Source organism: Cricetulus griseus, chromosome 6 (assembly GCF_003668045.3).
Source record: "Cricetulus griseus strain 17A/GY chromosome 6, alternate assembly CriGri-PICRH-1.0, whole genome shotgun sequence".
Lineage (NCBI taxonomy): Eukaryota > Metazoa > Chordata > Mammalia > Rodentia > Cricetidae > Cricetulus > Cricetulus griseus.
The window spans coordinates 67523154-67544428 of NC_048599.1; the positions used below are offsets into that span (position 1 = coordinate 67523154).

General features: G+C 38.1%; 1 long non-coding RNA gene across 3 annotated transcripts; it reads left to right on the plus strand.

Moving 5' to 3' along the window:
* Nucleotides 1-2306: 2306 nt before the first annotated feature.
* LOC118239108 lies at nt 2307-20875 on the plus strand. Of its 3 annotated transcripts, XR_004770635.1 has the most exons (4): nt 2307-2480; nt 4921-5000; nt 6197-6282; nt 20137-20875. It is a non-coding gene; the product is annotated as an uncharacterized LOC118239108 (long non-coding RNA). The 3 variants fall into 3 exon arrangements; XR_004770634.1 differs by lacking the exon at nt 20137-20875 and having other exon boundaries at nt 2307-2496; nt 6197-10734; XR_004770633.1 differs by lacking the exon at nt 20137-20875 and having other exon boundaries at nt 6197-10734.
* Nucleotides 20876-21275: the final 400 nt, after the last annotated feature.

Genomic DNA, 21275 nt, shown 5'->3' on the forward strand with positions numbered 1-21275 from the left:
TCTTATAATTACACCAGGGAAAAATACCTATCCCACATGAAGGGATGCACTCTTGGCCTGTACACATGGGAAGGCACCACCCTACTCTGCCTGGGGACTGGAGGATGGATGGGGTGGGGGGCTGGTGGAGGTTTGGGGGGAAGGGAGAAGGGATTGACATGTGAAGCAGGCTTGTTCCTAATTTGAACTAATTAAAAAATAAATAATTTTTTTTAAAAAATCTTATAATTAGTAAGTAAATATAGAGTTGGATTCCAATAGAACTTTTTCATTTAACATGAAGGACTCCAAGGGATAAATGGACCCCAGGAATGGGAAGTGGCATGAACTCCTGAGCTAATTGGGAGCCCGAGGGTAGGGGAGAGGGAGCTGCCACAATAAGAGCAGGAGACCAGGAGTAGAGGAGAGGAAATGGAGGAGCAGAAATATTGAGTTGGGGAAGAATAGAGGAGAGAGAACAGAATGAGAGATACCATATTAGAGGGAGCCACTATAGGTCTGAGAAGAGATCTGGAACTAGGGCGATCTCCAGAGACCTATGAGGATGACACTATCTGACAACCCAGGCAATGGAGGAGTGGATAACCTAAAAGCCCTTCCCCTAAAATGAGATTGATGACTACTCTTTATGCCATCCTAGAGCCCTCATCCAGTGGCTGATGGGAGCAGAGACAGACATCCACAGATATACACTGAGCTGAAATCTGAAATTTAGTTGAAGAGAGGGAGGAATGAAGATGGAAGAGGTCTGTACCAGGTTGGAGAAACCCACAGAAACAGTTGGCCTCAACAAGGGAGAGCACATCGACCCTAGATGCTGTCTGGGAGGCCAGTTCAAGACTGATCCAGACCCCTGAACATGGATGTCAAGGAGGCCTCTGCACTCCAGGGAGCCTCTGGTAGCAGATTAGTATTTTTCCCTGGTGTAAGAAGGGACTTTGAGAGCCCATCCCACATGAAGGGATGCACTCTGGCCCTGGACATATGGGGAAGGGCCCAGGCCCAACACAGGAAGATTTGGTGGACTTTGCAGAGCTCTGTTGAGGGTCCTACCCTGCTGGGGAGTGGTGGGTGGGTGGGGTGGGGGGTAGGTTGGGGGTGGGAGAGAGAGATGGGGTGAGGGGAGGGAGAGGGAGAAGGGACTTACATGTGAAAGAAGCTTGTTCCCTAACTTGAACTAATAAAAAAATAATTTAAAAAATGTAGCTATTGAACCACATTGCTTAGTTTTTCATGTTATATTTGTTCTATTCTGATTCTGCTATAATTTGCCCACAAACATTATGAAATGCATCCCAAGATTGTAAGCAATCTCTGATAGATGTATTTGTACCTATACAGAACATATTTTTCTGTTTTGTAATTATGAGGCATTTTATGAACTTATATAGGCAAATATCTCATGAGAAATTTCAAATTATTGTCAGTCACACTCACTATACTGTGAGACTCAGGAAAATACAAAATTGAACTATCTTTAATAAACCAAAAAGTCCATTTTATCTAAGATACTTCCTGAAACATATTTTGTATTTTGTAACTGGGGGGTGGATACATGAATAGAGAAATACATGGCTGCATGGTTTGTCTACTGAATCAGCTTCCACTTCCCCCAGCTACCACTATCCTGCCATTGCTAGGATATACCATATGCTCTGGTCCTCTTTTCAGTCATCTATTCCTTTCAAATTTCTCTGCTTTCTAGATTGTTCTGATTAATATTTGTTTTTCTGTAATTGGTCAGAAAGGCTATAAATTACCATCACGGTAATGACTCTTGCCATATAAACAATGTGTATCATTAATTCAATAGCACACATTATCCCAAACAGGTTTTTCACCATTTACTATTATAAAGGGAGCTGATAGTGAGAAAAGAATTTCCATTCTCTCTTTTTAAGTTGTTTCTGTTACCTACCTGCTGTGCTTAGGTAGGTAAGTTTGGCCTTAGATTTTTCTTTCTGAACATCTATTGAAAATAAAGATAGTCTGGATAGATATCCAAGATACTTAGGACAGAAAACAGCAATATAATTAGGCAAAAGTGAAGGTTCAGCATAATGAGAGCAGTAAATCTTTACAGAGAAACAGAAGAAAAGAAGGAAACTGTTACTGAACACAGAGTAGGGGACAGGCTTTATAGTTGAAAATTTTCACACAGTAACTTATTGAATACTCGCAACCACTAGTGTATTTTCCCTTTTCTATCCAATAAAACCATTACAGAGGTTGAGCTCCTCAACTGACCTCCTTTGAGGTGGTGACACAGTGAGGAAAGAATTCAAACTCAGTCCCTTGGACACCAGGGCTCATATCACAGTATGCTGTCACTCAATGAAGAGACAACAAAAGAAAACAGATTAAAGTCAAGAAACTTGGGGAAATGACATCAAACTAAGAGAGTATTCTCTAAGCTGGCTATACTTTGAGTGTCAACCTGGAACATACCCGTGGAGAGCAAAACTAAGAAACAGCAACAGGTAAATGATGGAAAAGGTGAGGAACTGTGGGTACTGGCATTTGTCTGTGTCTTTGGGTAGGGTGGTTTTTGTAGAGACATTATACAGATATAATGTTTTGAAGATGTATGACCTACATCTGTCTGTAACTGCAGAACTTCTTTGTTCTTCCTTATTCAGGTTCAGTTGGGCTGATGACTTGTAAGAGTCCAGACTAATTCTGTTGTTGTGAATCTTGAACTTCATTTATTATTATACTTGGAAACTTAGTGAAACTCTGACTTTTCAACTACATAATAATAGATAGATAGTAGGTAAATAAACAGAGATATTTTCTAGGGTACTTGAAACTCAGAAAACATTTGTACACATTTTTGGTTCATCTCCATGATGTCTATAAAGTGGTATTTTATTGAACTTGATTTTTTAAAAATCTATGAATCATATGTCAGACAGCATTCAAAATCCTTTCCCTATATTCACCTATTTGGATTCACAATATCTCTGTGTTATAGATAGCATCACTGGTCTCCCAGTTTTTAAGAAGAATAAAGTGAGAAATAATGGCAATAACCTCCTTTAATGCAATGCTGGCAACTGAGTCCATATGTGAACCCAGACATTCTAGAGCCATGCTCCTAATCAGGGTCAATAGGGTGACATCTGTAGACTGTTGGGAGTTCTTCAGATCCCAAAGGTCAATGCTGTTTTCTAAATAACACTATAGCATTTTTACGTGTCTTTTAACATGATATTTGTACGAACGATAAAAATTTACAGAAGGCAAATGGCTGGCTCAAGTGGCACATACCATATCTTCTGAAACCTACTAAAAAAGACCATAATGTCCTTAAACAAACATTACCACATCTTATTACATTAAATCGCAACCTCAACTCCTCAGTCTGTATTATTTTAGTGTTCTGAATATGATGAAGTGAATATATACAAAACATTCATTCTGTATAAAGTTCGTCCTTGTTTTAAAGAAGGAAAAGCAGGGATGTGTTATATGATGTGGGAGACAAGACAACAACTTTTCTAATGGAGCAATAGTTATAATTGGGGTGGTAGCCTAAACTTCAGAGGTTCAGTTCATTATTATCATGGTGGAACAACAATGGGATGTAGACATTGTGCCATGCTGAGCAAAGCTTGGGCAAAAGAGACCTCAAAGCCTGCCTCCACAGTGACACACTTCTTCCAACAAGACCACACCTACTTTAACAAGGTCCTGCCTAACAGTGCCACATCCTTTGGGCGGAGTTCATTATTTTTCAAACCACCACAAAAGGCCAGACCCAGACAGAAGATTACCCGTTTTCAATCATATGGAACCTGGAATAAAAGAATAATGCAAAATGTGTCAAGGGGTTATTTAGAATGTAGAAGGAGAAAGGGAAAGGAAGGAATACTGGTAAAAAAGAGTAATTCAAGGTGAGTGTTATCAAAGAACATCACATATACATAAAGAAATATCATAATTGAATGCTTTTCTTCAAACAACTGATATATGCTTTTTTAAACAGGATGAATTATCAGTAGTGCTCCAAGCTAAGGAAACAGTGACTCTAAATAAGGTATAGCAGAACAGAAGTTCTGGAGCAATGTAGCTTGCTTGGACTGGATTATCCAACTGTGTCATTCCAAAGCCATGCTTCACTCTTCCCATAAACCACAACTGGTTTCTCTTAGGTCAGTCATGCTTAGCCCTTGGAACCACCCATTTGGAAAATGGAGTGGGGGTTGCTTTGATTCTTCCTGACCAAGGGCTCTATGTTCATCTAGGTGGCAGGTTCCTTAGGAGTTAACAGTCTTCGAGCCAGGAAACTGCTATTTTGAGTAATAGTAAGGTAAGGGGTGGAATAATATTTCACAGGAAGAAGACTTAAATGGGACCTATAAATTATGTAGCTATTTTTCTATACTGTGGCCCTCATCTGGAATTTTTCAAAATAAATTATTTAGGCCAATTTTACTGTGGTTGTGAATATTACACACTGCACTGTGGTCTCTAAAGTATGTGCCTGTTGCTGAGATGGCATTTTTGAAAAACTGTTATGAGCAAGTAATGACAGTGGTAGTTCCCAGGGAAAATGGGCTCTCATTCCCCACTCCCCCAGAGGCTTGTGTGGGGCTCCACAATGGATCGCTAACCACCAGATGTGTAGAGGAAAAGGAAACATTCCACATTATTTCATCCAATGATGGAATTTCCTTATTTTTCCAAAAGTCAAAAAGTAATATATCATCTCCATTCTGGAGAGAGCTTCTGCAAAGGGGTAACTGCAACAAACTCAGAGCACAGAGAATGAGTCAGGATCACAGAACAGGCTTCCACGCAGAAGATAGACCACAAAAGTCAAGCTATCCACAGGGTCAGCATGACACAAACAACTGGGGAACTAGGGAATTTCAGCAGCCTGCAATTTGAGTCATAAATCACCTCTCTGATTTACAGCTTACACTCAAAGGAGCATGGACTTATGGCTGGATGATGTGGACAGTGGTCCACAGGACTTTCCCATCTGCATGAGCAATGTGAGAATTTATCTCCAGTTTCCTTGCATGACTTTTTTCCTCATAAAAAGATATTTATTATCAGAGTTCCTATTACTTTCTCCATGTCACTAATTCAAAGCTTTAGTTCTATTCCTGCCTTTTTGGAAGTTATTATCTTTCATATATCTTATTGTATAGCTACATATTCAAAAATCAAACCACATATCCACAATCAACTCCATGACATCTCACTCAGTGTTGACATTATCTCCCGTATTTCCATTTCTTCATCTGGCTGATTTTATTTTCCACTTTAGGGGCTCGAAATATGATTGTCCTGTCAGACCTGAAAATAACAACTTATAAATAACTAGTACACCTGTGAGGTAAACCTGAGCCCGTCATACCAAGAATGTGTATGCTTAAATCACCACATTCTAAGAGGATATGGGAATTTCACCTGCACCCAGGTGGGCCTGGTTCTCAATCTCAGGGCAGAAAAGTTACAAAGTGACAGTACCCAGATAAGATGCCTTAAAATGAGAACACCTTAATGAAACACCCTTATGAGAAAATTCATGAGTTTCAACTAGCTAAACTCTCTGGAATAGACTGTGACATAATTTCTTACATAATTTCTTTCATTCAATGTGTTTTGGACCTCTCCACCTACCTTCTCCCAGTTCCCTCCTGTCCCCATCACCACCACCCATGAGTCTCCCCCCCTTTTTTTTAGTTCTGATTTTAATGTCCCACAGAGATTAATTGTGGTCCTGTTGGTCCTGTTGGAGCTGCTTAGTTTGGGACTAACTTTCAAAGACCCTGAAACTGGAGAATATATATATATATATATATAGATAGATAGATAGATAGATAGATAGATATAGATATAGATATAGATATAGATATAGATATATAGATATATAGATATATAGATATATAGATATATAGATATATATTACTGACTTTCTGTTGCTGTGATAAACAGCATCACCAAAAGCAACAAGGGGAGAAAAGAGTTTATTTCATCTTACAGCTGTAGTCCATAATCTAGGGAAATCAGGGCAACAATTCAAGGCAGGAACCTGGATGCAGAAACTCAAGGTCATAGAGGAGTTCTGCGTTCTGTCTTGGCCTCTACGGTTTGCTCAGATTCCTCTGTTATGCTACCCAGTGCTTCCCTTGGTCCAAGTATGGATACTGACAGTATGTGCAATTGCTCCTCCCTCTTCCAGATGCCTGCAGCCTGAGACTGAAGTCCCCTACAGAGATCCACTACTGAGATGAGTTACCTTCACCTCCTCCTTCATTTATGTACAACGTATGTGCTGAGTTTCCAGTACGCTGACTCATCTCCATTAGGGCACATGGCCCATCCCATACCAGCTTTCCTGTACTTGTGTTTGTGATTTTTCATATCTGTCACCCCAGTCAGGTCAATCCCAAAGTCATAGCAATGAGTTTGCTTCTCATAAACATTCTGATCATCTTACCCATTCTCAGTTTTAAGCAATCCTTTTGTTTCTTCACATTATTACAATTTCTTCTTACATTAATTTTATTGTTCATTGTCTGGTATAAGCTATAGATATTGCAGTGAAACCATCAATAGTAATAATAAGGAAATCAAATATTTTTAGCCAAAATCTAAAGTTCTAGCTAGATGGTTGAGCAGTTGAGAGTGATGGCTGCTCTGGAGGACCAGAATTCGTTTCCCAAGTATCCACACATTGGCTGCTTCACAACCATCCTGTCCTGATAAGTTTTGTGCCATCTTGACACAAGGTGGAGTTATCTTGGAGGAGATTATTATCTGAGGTAATGCCACCATCAGATTGCCAGCAGGCATGCCTGCTGAGCATTTTCTTGATTGATGATGGATGTGGAAGGGCCTAACCTATCACACAGACCTGTGTTTTTACTTATTTCACTCAAATTCCCTTAGACTGTTGTATTTAGCTCAGAGCCACATAAATTGTTTTTGTTTTGAGTCAGAAATAACAACTGTACAGATATCTGGGGCTGTCACAATAATTTAGCAGGTAAAAGCCCTTGCCACACATTTCTAACAACCTGTGTTTAGACCTCAGAACCCAAGGTGGAAGAAGAGAATTGACTCCTGAAAGTTGTTCTTTGACCGCCATCTATATCCTTTTGCATGGATACACACCTGCATGCATGCACACACTCAGAATAATCATTATATGGGAATTTGAAAAAGGAGAAAGTTGAACATATATGTTTTATATAACATATTAACTTTGTATGTTACTATGTAGATGCAATTTACAAATACTTTACTTCGGAAACATCATTTTGTAGTGAAAACACTTAAAATATTTTCTGTAAGCTATTTGTCTGAAGTTTTGAGCCCATGAATAAATAAATACCTTTTAAAATACAACAGTAGGAAGAAGCAAAATAATGTGTGAATCAGGGCTTTGCCAAAGTATTTCACACGATGTTTCTCTCAAATATACCTGCAGACTCTATAAATAATGAATATTCCCATATGTAGGAAAATTTTTGTATTTATTATTTATTTATTGGCATAAAGGTGACATCAAGTTTGTAAGATGCTATGCTCTGGAGAAGCTGGTGGGAAAGACTGAAAGAACAGTGTTATAATTATGTAAATCTTGGCAGAACTTCCTTTCAAGTTTCTCAGGCAATATTTTTTCTTGGACAGATGGTACCAAAACTAGAGTTATTTCTCTTCCTGGAGTCATTGCTCTCCTGCTCAATTGTTCCAATAAGGTCCTGCTTTTTACCTGTGTGCTTGGATGATATACTCTGTCCTCCATTGCATTGCAATGTCACTACAACCCGTGGCTGTAAGAAAGATACATACATACGTACAGATCCCTCAAAGAATTTTTGTGTATATTTCTATTTTAACCCATGTAAATATATTTCGATTCTCTCTCGTTTTTAATTTGGCACTTTTATCTTTAAATCTACTTATGTTGTTTTTTCTTTATACTTCAAACTTCATAATATCCTGTTACTGAAATCCATCCACTGAATTCTGCTCAATCACAGCAATTATGGGAGGGCCATCCAGAGGTTTCCCCAGTTCTCTGCTGCTGCAAACATTGATCTAATCAGTTCCTATCATGGACTTGTAGACAAAAATGTGGATTTCATTTCTAGATAGAAAGCAGATCCAGATAGCAAAATCCTAGATCTGATTATGAGTGGAAAGGGATAAATTGTAGCGTGGGATCTGTTATGAAGGGCACTTGGAGGATAGACTACAATATAAAATGAGCAACTTAACCAAAGAAAAAAATCACAGTTATTAAAAACTGGATATGAGGTGACTGTTCTAAGTGTAGAAAACAGAGTGTAGCACACAACTCTAGAAGAGAGAAAGGGAGGAGAGTGTAGAGATAGGTCACAGTTTTCAATAAGGAAGAAATGGGGTTTACCAAGTCTGGTCAACAGTGGCTGTTACATAGAAACTGCTTGAATCCTAGAGCATATGTGGGACATTTTCCTTAGAGGTTGAAGTACACCCATCGTGCAACAAATTATTGGAGCATGACTTCTAAAATGAGAAATTCTTTAGGGATTTCCCCAAAGCCCCCTGTTGTAGTTAGAGGCAATAAAGAACAAACTACACCACATTGAAGGTTTATTGGTAGGTGGAGGACTTCGGAGGGTGCCTCCGAAGGAGAAGTGATGGAGAAAGGAAGAGGGTAACGACTGAGCTGGCATTTAAAGGGGGTTTAGCGCATGTGCATGCGCATAGACTGTTAAGCAGTAACACAGCCTTAGGATCCTGGGCTGGCCAGGTGTCTGCCTGAATGCTGACAAAGCATGGGCACAGAGGGTGTTCTTAGTGGCTACAGCTGAGGGCCCTGGGGGCAGACTAGCATGATGCCTGAATGCTAATAAGCACATTTGTGTAGGAGTGCTTATGGTTGATGATGTCTCTGCCAGGTCCCCAAGGGCAGGCTAGCATAATGCCTGAATGCTAACACCCCTGTCATTAGTTGAGGGAATACCTGAAAGAAGTTTCTCTCCTTTTCATAATCTTGCCCCTATATCTACTTTTAAATGGTTAAAGTGCATCAATAATTAAAAGATGTGAGCTAGTTTGCCAAGAGTTTTACACTGGGTTATCAAACATTAGTGATGCTAAATTAAAAACTCCACCTCAGCAATATGGAGAAGTAAGCATATGATTAATGTAGACGTCAATTTAGTCACTCTAACTATGAGCTGGTAGAGGGACATGAACCCAAGTGAGAAGAGAAATTAAACCAAATGTTAGCCATTGAGAAATAGCATGCTTCAGCAAAATATATAAAAGAGAAACATTGAAATTGGCTTGTTAATAGAACTCTACACAGTCTTCTGGTATCTTGAACTTGTGGACCATTGAAGTGTCACTTCTAGAGGTAGACCCCATCACAGTCTTTATTATTCCATTCTTCTAACAAATGGATAAAAGGAACTGAGGATACTGTGCCATCAAGCATGTCAATGTATTTGGTTAAGCTAATCTATAAATGTACTCATTAAATCTTGATACAGGAATACAGTTTTGCATTCCCTACTGTTACACATTATAACTATAATGATGATATTGAAATACTGCTTTAAGGAAGCAGGTGAAGAACACCTGAGACATTGAATACATCAAGAACCTCGGTTGTGTTACAAAATAATTCCAGATCAAACCTACGAAGACCCAGGAAAGTCACAGAACTATGGACAGAGTTTGTGAGGGTTCTAAGTGAGGTCATGGGTTTGATAGAACTCTAAACCCAGTAAGATACTCAAATGATGATAAAGTGAAGTATTGCCAGAAAAAAAAATAGTGAACTGATGTAAGAAGCACTGAGTTCAAGTTCTGGATCCACCACAACCAGTCATACAGATCTCACTTTTCTGAAGTATACATGGAAGATGCAGGAAATTACTATCTCTCTTTCTAGAAAATACAACATAAAAATAAGGATTTAGGGCTGAGTCTCAGACTTAATTCTGTGTTTGAAAATGTCTTTGCATATAATGCATTTGAATATTATTTGCCTTAAAACTCATCATGGGATAAAATTACAAGAGTAATCAGGATCAGAAGTCAAATGAGTAATAAGGATAGGATCTTATCTATTCAGAGCTGACCAATTATTATGCGATGGGTGATTTTTACCATAGTTAAAACATGATAACATTTTCTTGGCTTGGGCCAGTGTCTGTCTCAAACCAACCAACAGATGGTCCCACTATCTAAATGAAGACACAAGCTTGCCCTGAAAGTTACCATGTAAGCTTCAATCTGGAGCTGGGCAGTACATCTGTTCTGATTGTTTGATGTCTATGGCAAGCTAATCACTAAATTTAATAGCCTCTGTATCCCTCTCTGATTCCTTCGCTTACCAGCTTGGGCTCAGTCTTCTTGAAAACCAAGGAAACAGTGGTATTTCCTTTCTCTCACACATGCCCATACAACTCTTAACACCCATCTTCTCAGAGGAAAGGAAAAGAAATATAATGAACTTGAAACTGAATCTCCAGAAGCAAAGGTTTGTTTGGTTGTTTTCTGGTTTTGTTTTTTGTTTGTTTTGTTTTGTTGTGTTGTGTTGTGTTGTTCTGTGGTTTAAATAGGCCATAGGAAATTCCTATTTTAAAGCACCTATTTAACATGTAAGGGTAAGATGCTAACAAAGTTCAAGTGCAAGTCCCATTGCTAACTTGTTCTCCCAATGCTAACTTGGTCTTTTAAACAACTGTCTGTGTCAAATAAATTATTTAAACTTTATATGTTAGTCTTTTTATTTTTAATTGTTAATAAATGGAGGCCAGAGAGATGTCTCAGTAGTTAAGAGAGATTTGCTGCTCTCCCAAAGGACCAGATTTAGTTTTAAGTACCATATCAGGTGTCTTACAACAGCCTGTAACTCCAGCTCTAGGAGATCTAATGCTCTCTTCTGGCCTTCACATGCAGCATACATTGCAAGGATACATACATGCAAACAGAAACAAAAACAAAACCTTTTGATTTTAATAATAATCAAACAGCTAATACATATTGAGCAGTTACTAAGTACAGCATTATTTTATGAATGTTCTTACCTAACAATCATAATAACATATGTGATAGGTAGCTTTTCTCCTCACAGTGAAAAAACGTAAAATTCAAAGAGACTAAGTAAAACATCTTTTCCTTGTCCTTGATTAAACAAAGTTAAGGGAAAGCCAGACAATGGACTTAATTGTCTTATTCGTGAACAAATGCTCTTAAACATCATCTGCACACACACATGTAATGATAAATCTTTCCACCAAGCTGCCTGAGCCCTCCTGCCACATGGGTGCCCAAAATAACACACAGAGACTTTTATTAGGTACAATGCTGCTGGTCAATGACTAGGATTTCTTACTTGCTAGCTCAGTCTTAATTATCAAAAATAATTACTAATCTATATATTTTATAAAGACTTATGTGATTGAGGATGCTGGCAGCATGTGTCCTGTCTTGTCAGGCTCACATGGCAGTTCCAGAGAAGAGAGGGGGAGGAAGAGAGCAATTTCCTGCTTGTCCCTGCTTATATTCTGAGTCGGCCTGCTATGTCATTTCCTGCCTAGATCACAAGACTTCTCTTGACTACATTTCCCAGAATCATCCTTCTCTCCTAGTCCTGCCCAACTTGCTTCCCTATTGGCCAACAGTTATTTATTTATCAACCAATAAGACAAACATATACACAGAAGGATGTCTCTCATCACACACACACTCACACATACATACACACACACACACACACACACACACACACACACACACACACACACCTACTGTGTTCTCTTTATTGAGTACTATTTTTAATAACAAACAAACTTCTAAGAATAGCAATGTTTTAATGAATATTAATAAGTTCATAATCAGCTACCTCATTGAAACTATCTCAAATGATATAAGGAATGTGTTTATCATGATTTTGTGATATCTTCTATGTGAGTCATACCACAACAATCTTGTCATCAAGTGTCCAATCTTGGAGAAACTTTGTAAGTACAACTGGCTCTAGAATTTATAAAACTGGTTACAATACTTATAGTTGATAACTATGCCATTCCAGTTGATAGAATTCTGTATGTTATATTCAAGCATAGTGGAGAAGATTTTTACCCTGGGGCATGGAATAAAAACTAGAAATAAATTTCAGAGACTGCAGTATATAATGAAGAACAACTGCCATATAAGCATATAAGTGTCTGCTTTGACTGCTGTGGAATCCACATATGCCCTGAGTTTCTTGTGTTTTGGTATTTAGCATTTCAGGAATGCCTGCTCTGCCTTCTGCATTATTTATTTGTGATCCGTGACAGACATTCTCTCAGTGCAAATATCTTTTATTCATGTTGTCTCTAATTAAAAGAGCACTTACTAAGATCCTAAGGAAAACACTTGAATATAAAAGAAATTTACTTTTCTTGTATCTTAAGTGATCAAAGGATATGAAAGGGGTGTGTGTGTGTGTGTGTGTGTTAGAAAAAGGATAAATATCTCCAAGAACAGATTGCTAGCATTGGTGTTTAAGAATAGTGATAAAAATAGAACCCAAAAATAGAACTTTAATCATACTGGTTTTAAAAACCAATTGTGTGTGTTGTATACCTGAAAGTACTGTAGTGATTATTTTGCAAATAAATACCACATCTGTCAACATTCACATTTACTTGCTAGATTGGTTGTATCAGGCCCTTTTTGGTCAATATTAAGTTCTAAATGGAGTCATCCATTTTTTTAAATAGGCACAAGGCTCATTGGGTAATTTTAATGACTGTACAACTTGATATGGAAGGTGAGGTACACAAACAAGAAAAGCACTGAAGAGTGAGTAGAACAGCAGAAAAATGGGCTATGGAGAAGCAGGTGGAGCATGGAGAAGTCTACATACCAGGAATAAGAAGGCTTTATAATGCAATGGAAGGAAGACCACTGAAGTCCACAAACAGGAATGATAAGATTTTTGTTAGAGACAACACTTACTTATGAAGGGTAACAGAGACTGTTACAAAGTGGAGAGGCATCTGAAAGTAAAGAAAGAAGACCACTGAGAGGAGACTGGGTCAAGACTGCAACATCACTTTCAGGAGATTGTGAAGTAGCCTGAGTATCGGAGGAAGGAAGGAAGGGAGGGAAATAGATGTCAAGGATTCAGGGAAGAGATTGGCAAATGGTAGATTGAGGCTGGAAAAAGATTCAAATAAACAGAAAACTCTTAGGGAGCAGAGAAACTTCTGACACCAGTAGGAAAATAGCAGGATTAGTCAATTAAAATGCAGCCCTGAAATGTAATTTCTTTGCTTCAACTCAGCTCAGGAATTTTCCTGTCTTACTCATTCCCCCACTAACAGATTTTAGTACCTCTGTGACATCTACAATGTGAAAATTCATGGAGAGAAACCTGGGATTATTACATAGTAAAAGCTGTGCAAACAGCAATCCCCAACTGAGAACTTTGTTGTTGTAAATTTTAAAGTTACGAATCCAATATTTCTATGAATTAGTTCACAAAGATACATAAATATTTTTAGTTTCACATTTTAGAATAGTTGAAAACACAAACTCTTTATAATCCTGCAGAGAAATCACTTAATTAAAATGATGGTATCAGTGTGTGTGTGTGTCTGTGTGTGTGCGTGCATGCTCTTCTATGGTATACATGTGGATATCATAGGGTAACATGATAGGGGCGGGCAGGTAGTTATTTTCTCTACCTTTGGCTTCCAGGAGTCAAACTAGGTCTTAATGCTTGGAAGCAAGCACCTATACCTGCTATGCTACTTCACCCCCCTGCCTATAATAATGGTGTTTTTAAACTGGAAAGTATTCCCATTTTTCCCAGTCAAAACCAGACTTTTCTATATGACATGAATTTGAAAATACTTTTGTGAGCATCTTAAACACTTTTTGGATATACTATAAATTTAAATGCATACACAACACTATAATCACAAATCAAATAATAAAATATGCCTGTTCATTAAAAAAAACTCAATGAAGACTAACTTGACTTGAGAAACTCTGTATAATTTTAATTCAAGTGACTGAGAAAATTATTCTGGTTAAGTACATCCTCTGTTACCAACAAGGTCTCCACTGGAGTTTGCATCCATGAGTTCCAAACAGGAATTAGTAGAAGCTAATTTATATTCAAGTTTTCAATTGGTTTTCTAGTGCTGTGTAACATATTACCACAAAGTACTTTCTTGAAAATACTCATTATTTCACAGCTGTATGACTCAGATCCCAGCACTGCTTAGAGACATTCCCAAGCTCCTCAAGAAGTTGGCACAATTAGTCTGTTTGTAGCTGTGGGACCTAGGCTTCTGTTTGACTGTTGACTATGGCTGGAGAAATCTCGTCACACCTATACGTACAGAGTCTCCCCATCAGGCTCCTTCAAGAGGCAGTTCATAATCTGGAACTTAATTTCCTCAAGCCAATGGGGGAAAAAAGCAAAGCAAAAGTCTCTCACAAGTGATAAGACAGATATTATGTTTGTATTTGTGTGTGCATATTTAGTGTGTATATATACCTACATAGTAGTAAGCACAAGAAAAGATATCTACAGATATCTTTGCAGTTTTTTTATTTGAATTAGAAACGAGATTGTTTTACATGACAATCCCAGTTCCCTTCTCCCTCCCATCCTTCTCTACCACCCCTCCCCAAATAAACCCTACCTCTCACATATCCTTTCTGCTCCCCCTCGCTGGTGAGGCCTTTCATGGATATCATCAGACTATCATATCCTTTGGGATAGGGGTTAGGCCCGCCCCCATGTGTCTTGGCTCAGGGAGTATTCCTCTAAGTGGAATGGGCTCCCAAAGTCCACAACTATGTTAGGGATAAGTACTAAAGGACTACAGGAGGTCCCATAGATTTCTGAGGTTTCCTCACTGAAACCCATGTTCCTAGGGTCTGGGTTCAGTCCCATGCTGGTATCCCAGCTATCAATCTGGGGAGCAAGAGTTCCCTGATGTTCAGGTCAACTGTTTCTGTGGATTTCACCAGCCTGGACTGGATCCCTTTGCTCTTCACTCATCCTTCTCTGCATCTGGGTTCCAGTTCAGTTCAGTGATAAGTTGTAGGTGTCTGCTTCTACTTCCATCAGCTGCTGGATGATGGCTATTGGGTGGCATATAAGTCAGTCATCAATCTCATTATCAGGGCAGGGCATTTAAGGTAGCCTCTCCTCTGTTGCTTAGATTGTCATCTGTGTAGATCTCCAGATATTTCTCTAGTGCCTGATTTCTCTGTAAACCTAAAATGCCTCCCTCTTTTATGGTATCTCCATTCTTGTTATCTTCTATTCTTCACTTAACTCAACCTTTCTGCTCCCTCATTTCCTCTGCATGCCTCCTCTTCTCCCCTTCTCATTCTGCTAGCTCCCTGCCCCCTCTTCCAAATTTGCTCCAAATTTGCTCAGGGGATCTTGACCATTTCCTCTTCTCTTAGGGTCCTCCTTGTTACTAGCTTCTCTGGCAGTGTAGATTGTAGGCTAGTAATCCTTTACTCTATGTTTAAAATACACATATGAGTGAGTACATACCATGTTTGTCTTTTTGTGATTGGGTTACCTTGCTCAGAATGGTTTCTTCTAGTTGCATCCATTTTCCTGCAAATTTCAAGATTCCATTTTTTTCTGCTGAGTAGTACTCCATTGTGTAAATATACCACATTTTCTCTATCCATTTTTCAGTTGAGGGGCATCTAGGCTGCTTCCAGTTTCTGGCTATTACAAATAATGCTGCTAGGAACATGGTTGAACATATGTCCTTGTTGTATGAAAGTGCTTCTTTTGGGTATATTCCTAAGAGTGGAATTGCTGGTTCTTGTGGTAGACTGATTACCATTTTCCTGAGGAATCTCCATACTGATTTCCAAAGTGGCTGTACAAGTTGGCACTCCCACCAGCAGTGGAGAAGTGTTCCCCTTTCTCTACATCCTCTCCAGCATAAACTGTCATTGGTGTTTTTGACTTTGGCCATTCTGACAGAAGTAAGATGGTATCTTAGAGTTGTTTTGATTTGCATTTCCCTGATGGCTCAGGATGTTGAACACTTTCCTATGTGTCTTTCTGCCATTTTAAATTCCTCTATTCAGAATTGTCTATTTAGTTCTGTACCCCACTTTTTAATTGGATTGTTTGGTGTTTCAGAAACTAGCTTCTTGAGTTCTTTGTATATTTTGGAAATCAGCCCTCTGTCAGATGTGGGGTTGGTGAACATCTTTTCCCATTCTGTGTGTTGCTGTTTTGTCTTGTTGACTGTGTCCTTTGCCTTACAGAAGCTTCTCAGTTTCAAGAGGTCCCATTTATTAATTGTTGATCTCGGTGTCTGTGCTACTGATGTAATGTTCAGAAAGTGGTCTCCTGTACCAATTAATTCAAGGGTATTTTCCACTTTATCTTTTAATAGGTTTAGTGTGGCTGGATTCATGTTGAAGTCTTTGATCCATTTTTACTCAAGTTTTGTGCATGGCGACAGGCTTGGGTCTATCTGCAGTCTTCTACATGTCTGTGTCCAGTTATGCCAGCACCATTTGTTGAAGATGTTCTTTGTTCCATTGTATTAATTTGGATTGTTTGTCAAAAATCAGGTGTTCATAGGTGTGTGGGTTAATATCAGGGTTTTCAACTCTATTCCATTGTTCTTTTTTTTTTTTTTTGATTTTTTGAGACAGGGTTTCTCTGTGGCTTTGGAGGCTGTCCTGGAACTAGCTTTTGTAGACCAGGCTAGTCTGGAACTTACACTTGTCTATTTTTGTGCCAATACCAAGCTGTTTTCAGGACTATAGCTCTGTAATAGAGCTTGAAGTCAGGGATGGTGATGCCTCCACAAGTTCCTCTATTGTACAGTGTGGTTTTGGCTATCCTGGGTCTTTTGTTTCTCCATATAGAGTTGAGAATTATCCTTTCAAGGTCTGTGAAGAAATGTGTTGGGATTTTGATGGGGATTGCATTGAATCTGTAGATTGCTTTTGGCAAGATTGCCATTTTTACTATGTTGATCCTACCTATCCAAGAGCATGGGAGACCTTTCCATTTTCTGGTATCTTCTTTAATTTCTTTCATTAGAGACTCAAAGTTCTTACTGTACAGGTCTTTCACTTTTTTGGTTAGAGTTACCCCAAGATATTTTATGTGGCTTGTGGATATTGTGAAGGGTGATGTTTCTCTGATTTCTTTCTCATTGGATTTATCATCTGTATATAGTAGGGCTTCTGATTTTTTTTTTGAGTTAATTTTGTATCCTGCTACTTTGCTGAAGGTATTTATCAGCTGTAGGAGTTCCCTGGTTGAGTTTTTTGGGTCACATATGTAGACTATCATATCATCTGCAAATAGTGAGTGTTTGACTTCTTCCTTTCCATTTTGTATTCCCTTGATCTCCTTTTGTTGTTTTATTGCTCTAGCTAGAACTGCAAGGACAATATTGAAGAGGTATGGAGAGAGTGGACAGCCTTGTCTTATCCCCGATTTTAGAAGAATCACATTGATTTTCTCTCCATTTAATTTGATGTTGGTTGTTGGCTTGCTGTATATTGCTTTTATTATGTTGAGGTATGTTCCTATTATCCCTGATTTCTCCAATACCTTTATCATGAAGGGGTGTTGGATTTTTAACACTTTTTTTGTTTTTGTTTTTAGAAACAGGGTTTCTCTGTGTAGCTTTGGATCCTATCCTGGCACTCGCTCTGGAGAACAGGCTGGCCTCGGACTCACAGAGATCCACCTGCCTCTGCTTCCTGAGTGCTGGGATTAAAGGCGTGCACCACCAATGCCCACCTCTTACAATATCTTATGTGTCAGAAAGAAGTAACACACTTACCCAGGCAGAATATGTCCTATGAGACCACCCTAAGGTTTGCCTCTCACAGTCTGTGGGATGCAAATATTTTAGAAAGCTAAAGGAAATTTTATTTTAGTGAACACTTATGGTTGAGAACATGATTTCCCAGAATTACACTGTTATAAACGAATACCTGAATATCTGCTTCTTTTCCTAGAGTTCTCCCCTATAGATATATGCTTACTCATATTTGTTAAATGAGGGATTAAAAAAGGAAAGAAGAGAAAATAAGGCACAAAACAATTTCCACACCAAGAAGAAAAATGCAATATAGACATGTTTTTCATTTTTCATGGAAATGGGAGCTCCATTTTTTATACAGGACAAGCAAGAATAGCAGTAGAGATATTAGTCTAGTCGAAGAGACCATTTAAAGTTACTTTAATAGGTAAAAACTAACATGTGCATTGGCTTAATGTGCAAAATTCTGTGTAAATATCTAGGAATTTTCAGGGTCTGTAAAGTCCCCTAAGAAGCACAAATAAAGACTCCTTTCAGCCTTGAGATCTATAAGTACGAAGTGAAACTTAACCCAATCATGGTGTGTTTTACTTGGTAAATTATTGGATTTTTGAATGTGTAGATCATATAACAAAACAGCATATGAAACACTGAATAATCTAGTGCTTTCTAAACACACTGAATAAATGCACTGCTAAACTGTGGTTACTTTTCCTTTTAGTTACCAAATTATTTAATAGTTATAGCAATGTACTTTAATATTTAAATATATTTAGAAAATATTAACTAAATAAGATGTTACCTGTTCAATATTTTAATTAGTTTGTTCATATCTAGTGGGCTCCCCCTAATATACACAAAAGTGGAAGCCAAACAAAACATGTGTGGAGCCAGGGAGATGAGACTGGAAGTAAAGCATTTATCACACAAGTGTAAGAATGTGAGTTCAGATCCCCCAAACCTAAGTGAAGGCAGAAGCAGTTGCCTCTGTACTCTCTCTCTCTCTCTCTCTCTCTCTCTCTCTCTCTCTCTCTCTCTCTCTCTCTGTGTGTGTGTGTGTGTGTGTGTGTGTGTGTGTGTGTGTGTGTGTGTGTGTGTGCAGTTTATTTTTGACTCTACTGGCAAGTATGCTTGATAATTTTTAAAACTCTCTCACACATACACACATGACAAGAGAGAAAGAGACTTAAAAATTCTCAAGCATACTTGCCAGTAGAGTCAAAATTAAGCTTCACAAACGCACAGAGAAATGACCTAAGGGAGAAGGCTCACAGGATGGGAGAAATTCTCATTTATTTCTTGGGTGATGTTTTTCTTTGTTAAACGAAGCTGTCACCTTTATGCTGCTTTTCTTCTTTGATTTGTGCATATCTACATGAATTATAGAGTACAATGAAATAAGGGATGGCAGGACCCAGAGGAATATACCAGGAGGAGTAAAGTGGGATTTGCACTTACACTGTATGTCTCCTCAGAAGACCTATCTATTCTCCACCCTGGGTGTATTGTTAGAAACAGCAGTGTAATGTAGTGTTTGAGTTGGAATCAAACAATTATAGGCTTGATTTCCAACTCCACGGTCTACTTAAAATCATCTCTTTTTTTCTTAGGAGATGGTTCTGGGGAGTTGCTGTAGTTCCCAAAAAGTAAATACTTCATGAATACAGGAAGCTTTATTGTGCTTAATGTTGACACTTTATTGGAAAGAGCAACAGCACATTATCCAAAATGAAATTCAGAGTAGAACACAAAACCTTGCCTTTCAACAAAGAATAAGAGAGAACACGATAAAAATATCAGTAGATCTATTAAGAGCTGATCGATACTTTAAGTAATTATAAAGTTAATATCTGAGTATCAACTAGATTTCTATCCTATTTTGTTTGTGCTATTGTCACACCTTACTTGAATTATAAAATGAAAAATAGAAATGTTGTCATCTACAAACACAAAAGGCCATTTTAACAAAATCCACCCCATATGATCCACATTAGTGTTACATGTCAACCATTGGAAGCTTCTAGTGCATTTCTGCTGAGACTGAGCAGCCTGTGTCACTTCTGTCTTCTGTTTCTATAATGAGCTAAACAGAGAGGAAAAGGCCCCGACACCTGTGATAAATAACTCAGCCACACAAACACCACATCTGGAAAATGTATCTGTCATTCCCTGGGAAATAAATCTGGAATTTTCCTCAGTAAATCATGGGTATTTTGAACATTTAGATGTGAGAAGGAAACAAATTATTTATTTTTAAAAATGAAGTTTTAAAATGGCCTTTCCCCTTGGTAATTCTTCCATGTGCTAATAATTCATGGTGTTTTGTTTTCTCTAGGCTCTGGAAAGTCTTGAAGAGAAAGAAAAATAGGAAAACATAATCTGCAGTTTGGAACTATCCGTGTGCGAGGAGCAACAGCTGTGTTTCAAATTACAAAGGGGAAGGTCTGAAACCACCATTTCCAAGTGCCCAGCTAATGTCATTGGAAATGACAGCAGCACATTTATTCATAAACACCCTCTCACTTACTCTTCCCTTTCTTACTAAAATGCTGCAACTATAGATGAACAGTAAATATACTCTACCCAAAACCCATACATGTACATCTACAAGCATGCTTATATCTAGAGAGAATAAAAGAGAAAACACTTAGAAGCCAGCATAAATGTGTTTATATAATACACAATGTATATATAACATGTTGATATCAACTTACCACTTCATCCTAGTAGCAGATCTTAATAAACAAAATTTAAAATAATGTCTGTACTTCACAATAAATTGCTATCATTTTCATGTCAATAAATACATACTCAATATTTTACTGACGAGTACTATAATCATGTTGATTTATGGGGTACAGTGTGATGTTTTGATACATGTTTACACTGTATAATGATCATATTACTGTAGCTAACATGTCCACTTTTCAAAACTTTTTTGATGTATAATAATTGCACATCATAAAATATACTGAGACCTTTCAATACAGGTACTCTATATTTTCCAATAAAATCATGGTATTATCTCCCTTACATGACTTCGTGTTCAGAGCCTTTAGACTACCCTGGTAGTTACTAATAAAACATGTGATGAGTTAATAGAAACTACAGTCTCTCTCTTGTACTGCAGAGCACTAGAATCAATTACTTCTGTGTAGCAGCATTGTGGTACCCATTACTCTAATCCTTTTTGCCCTCCCTTTCTCTACCCTTCCCAGCCTCCAGTAATCTGTGGCTAAGTGAAATAAGTTAGACTCAAAAGACAAATACTGAGTCTTTCACACTTCCTTTTCTAAAGCTGCGGTATGTTTTTAAAGTCCTATTGACTCCAACACTACTACAAAGAGACCAGTGTGGTCTCATTTTGGGGCAGTTGTGTTTTTATATGAGTCTTATTTTTTTCTTTAGTTTACTTCTAGAAGTAAAGGTTTTGCAACAAGGTAAATACATACTTTTGTAATTTTCTGTTACATA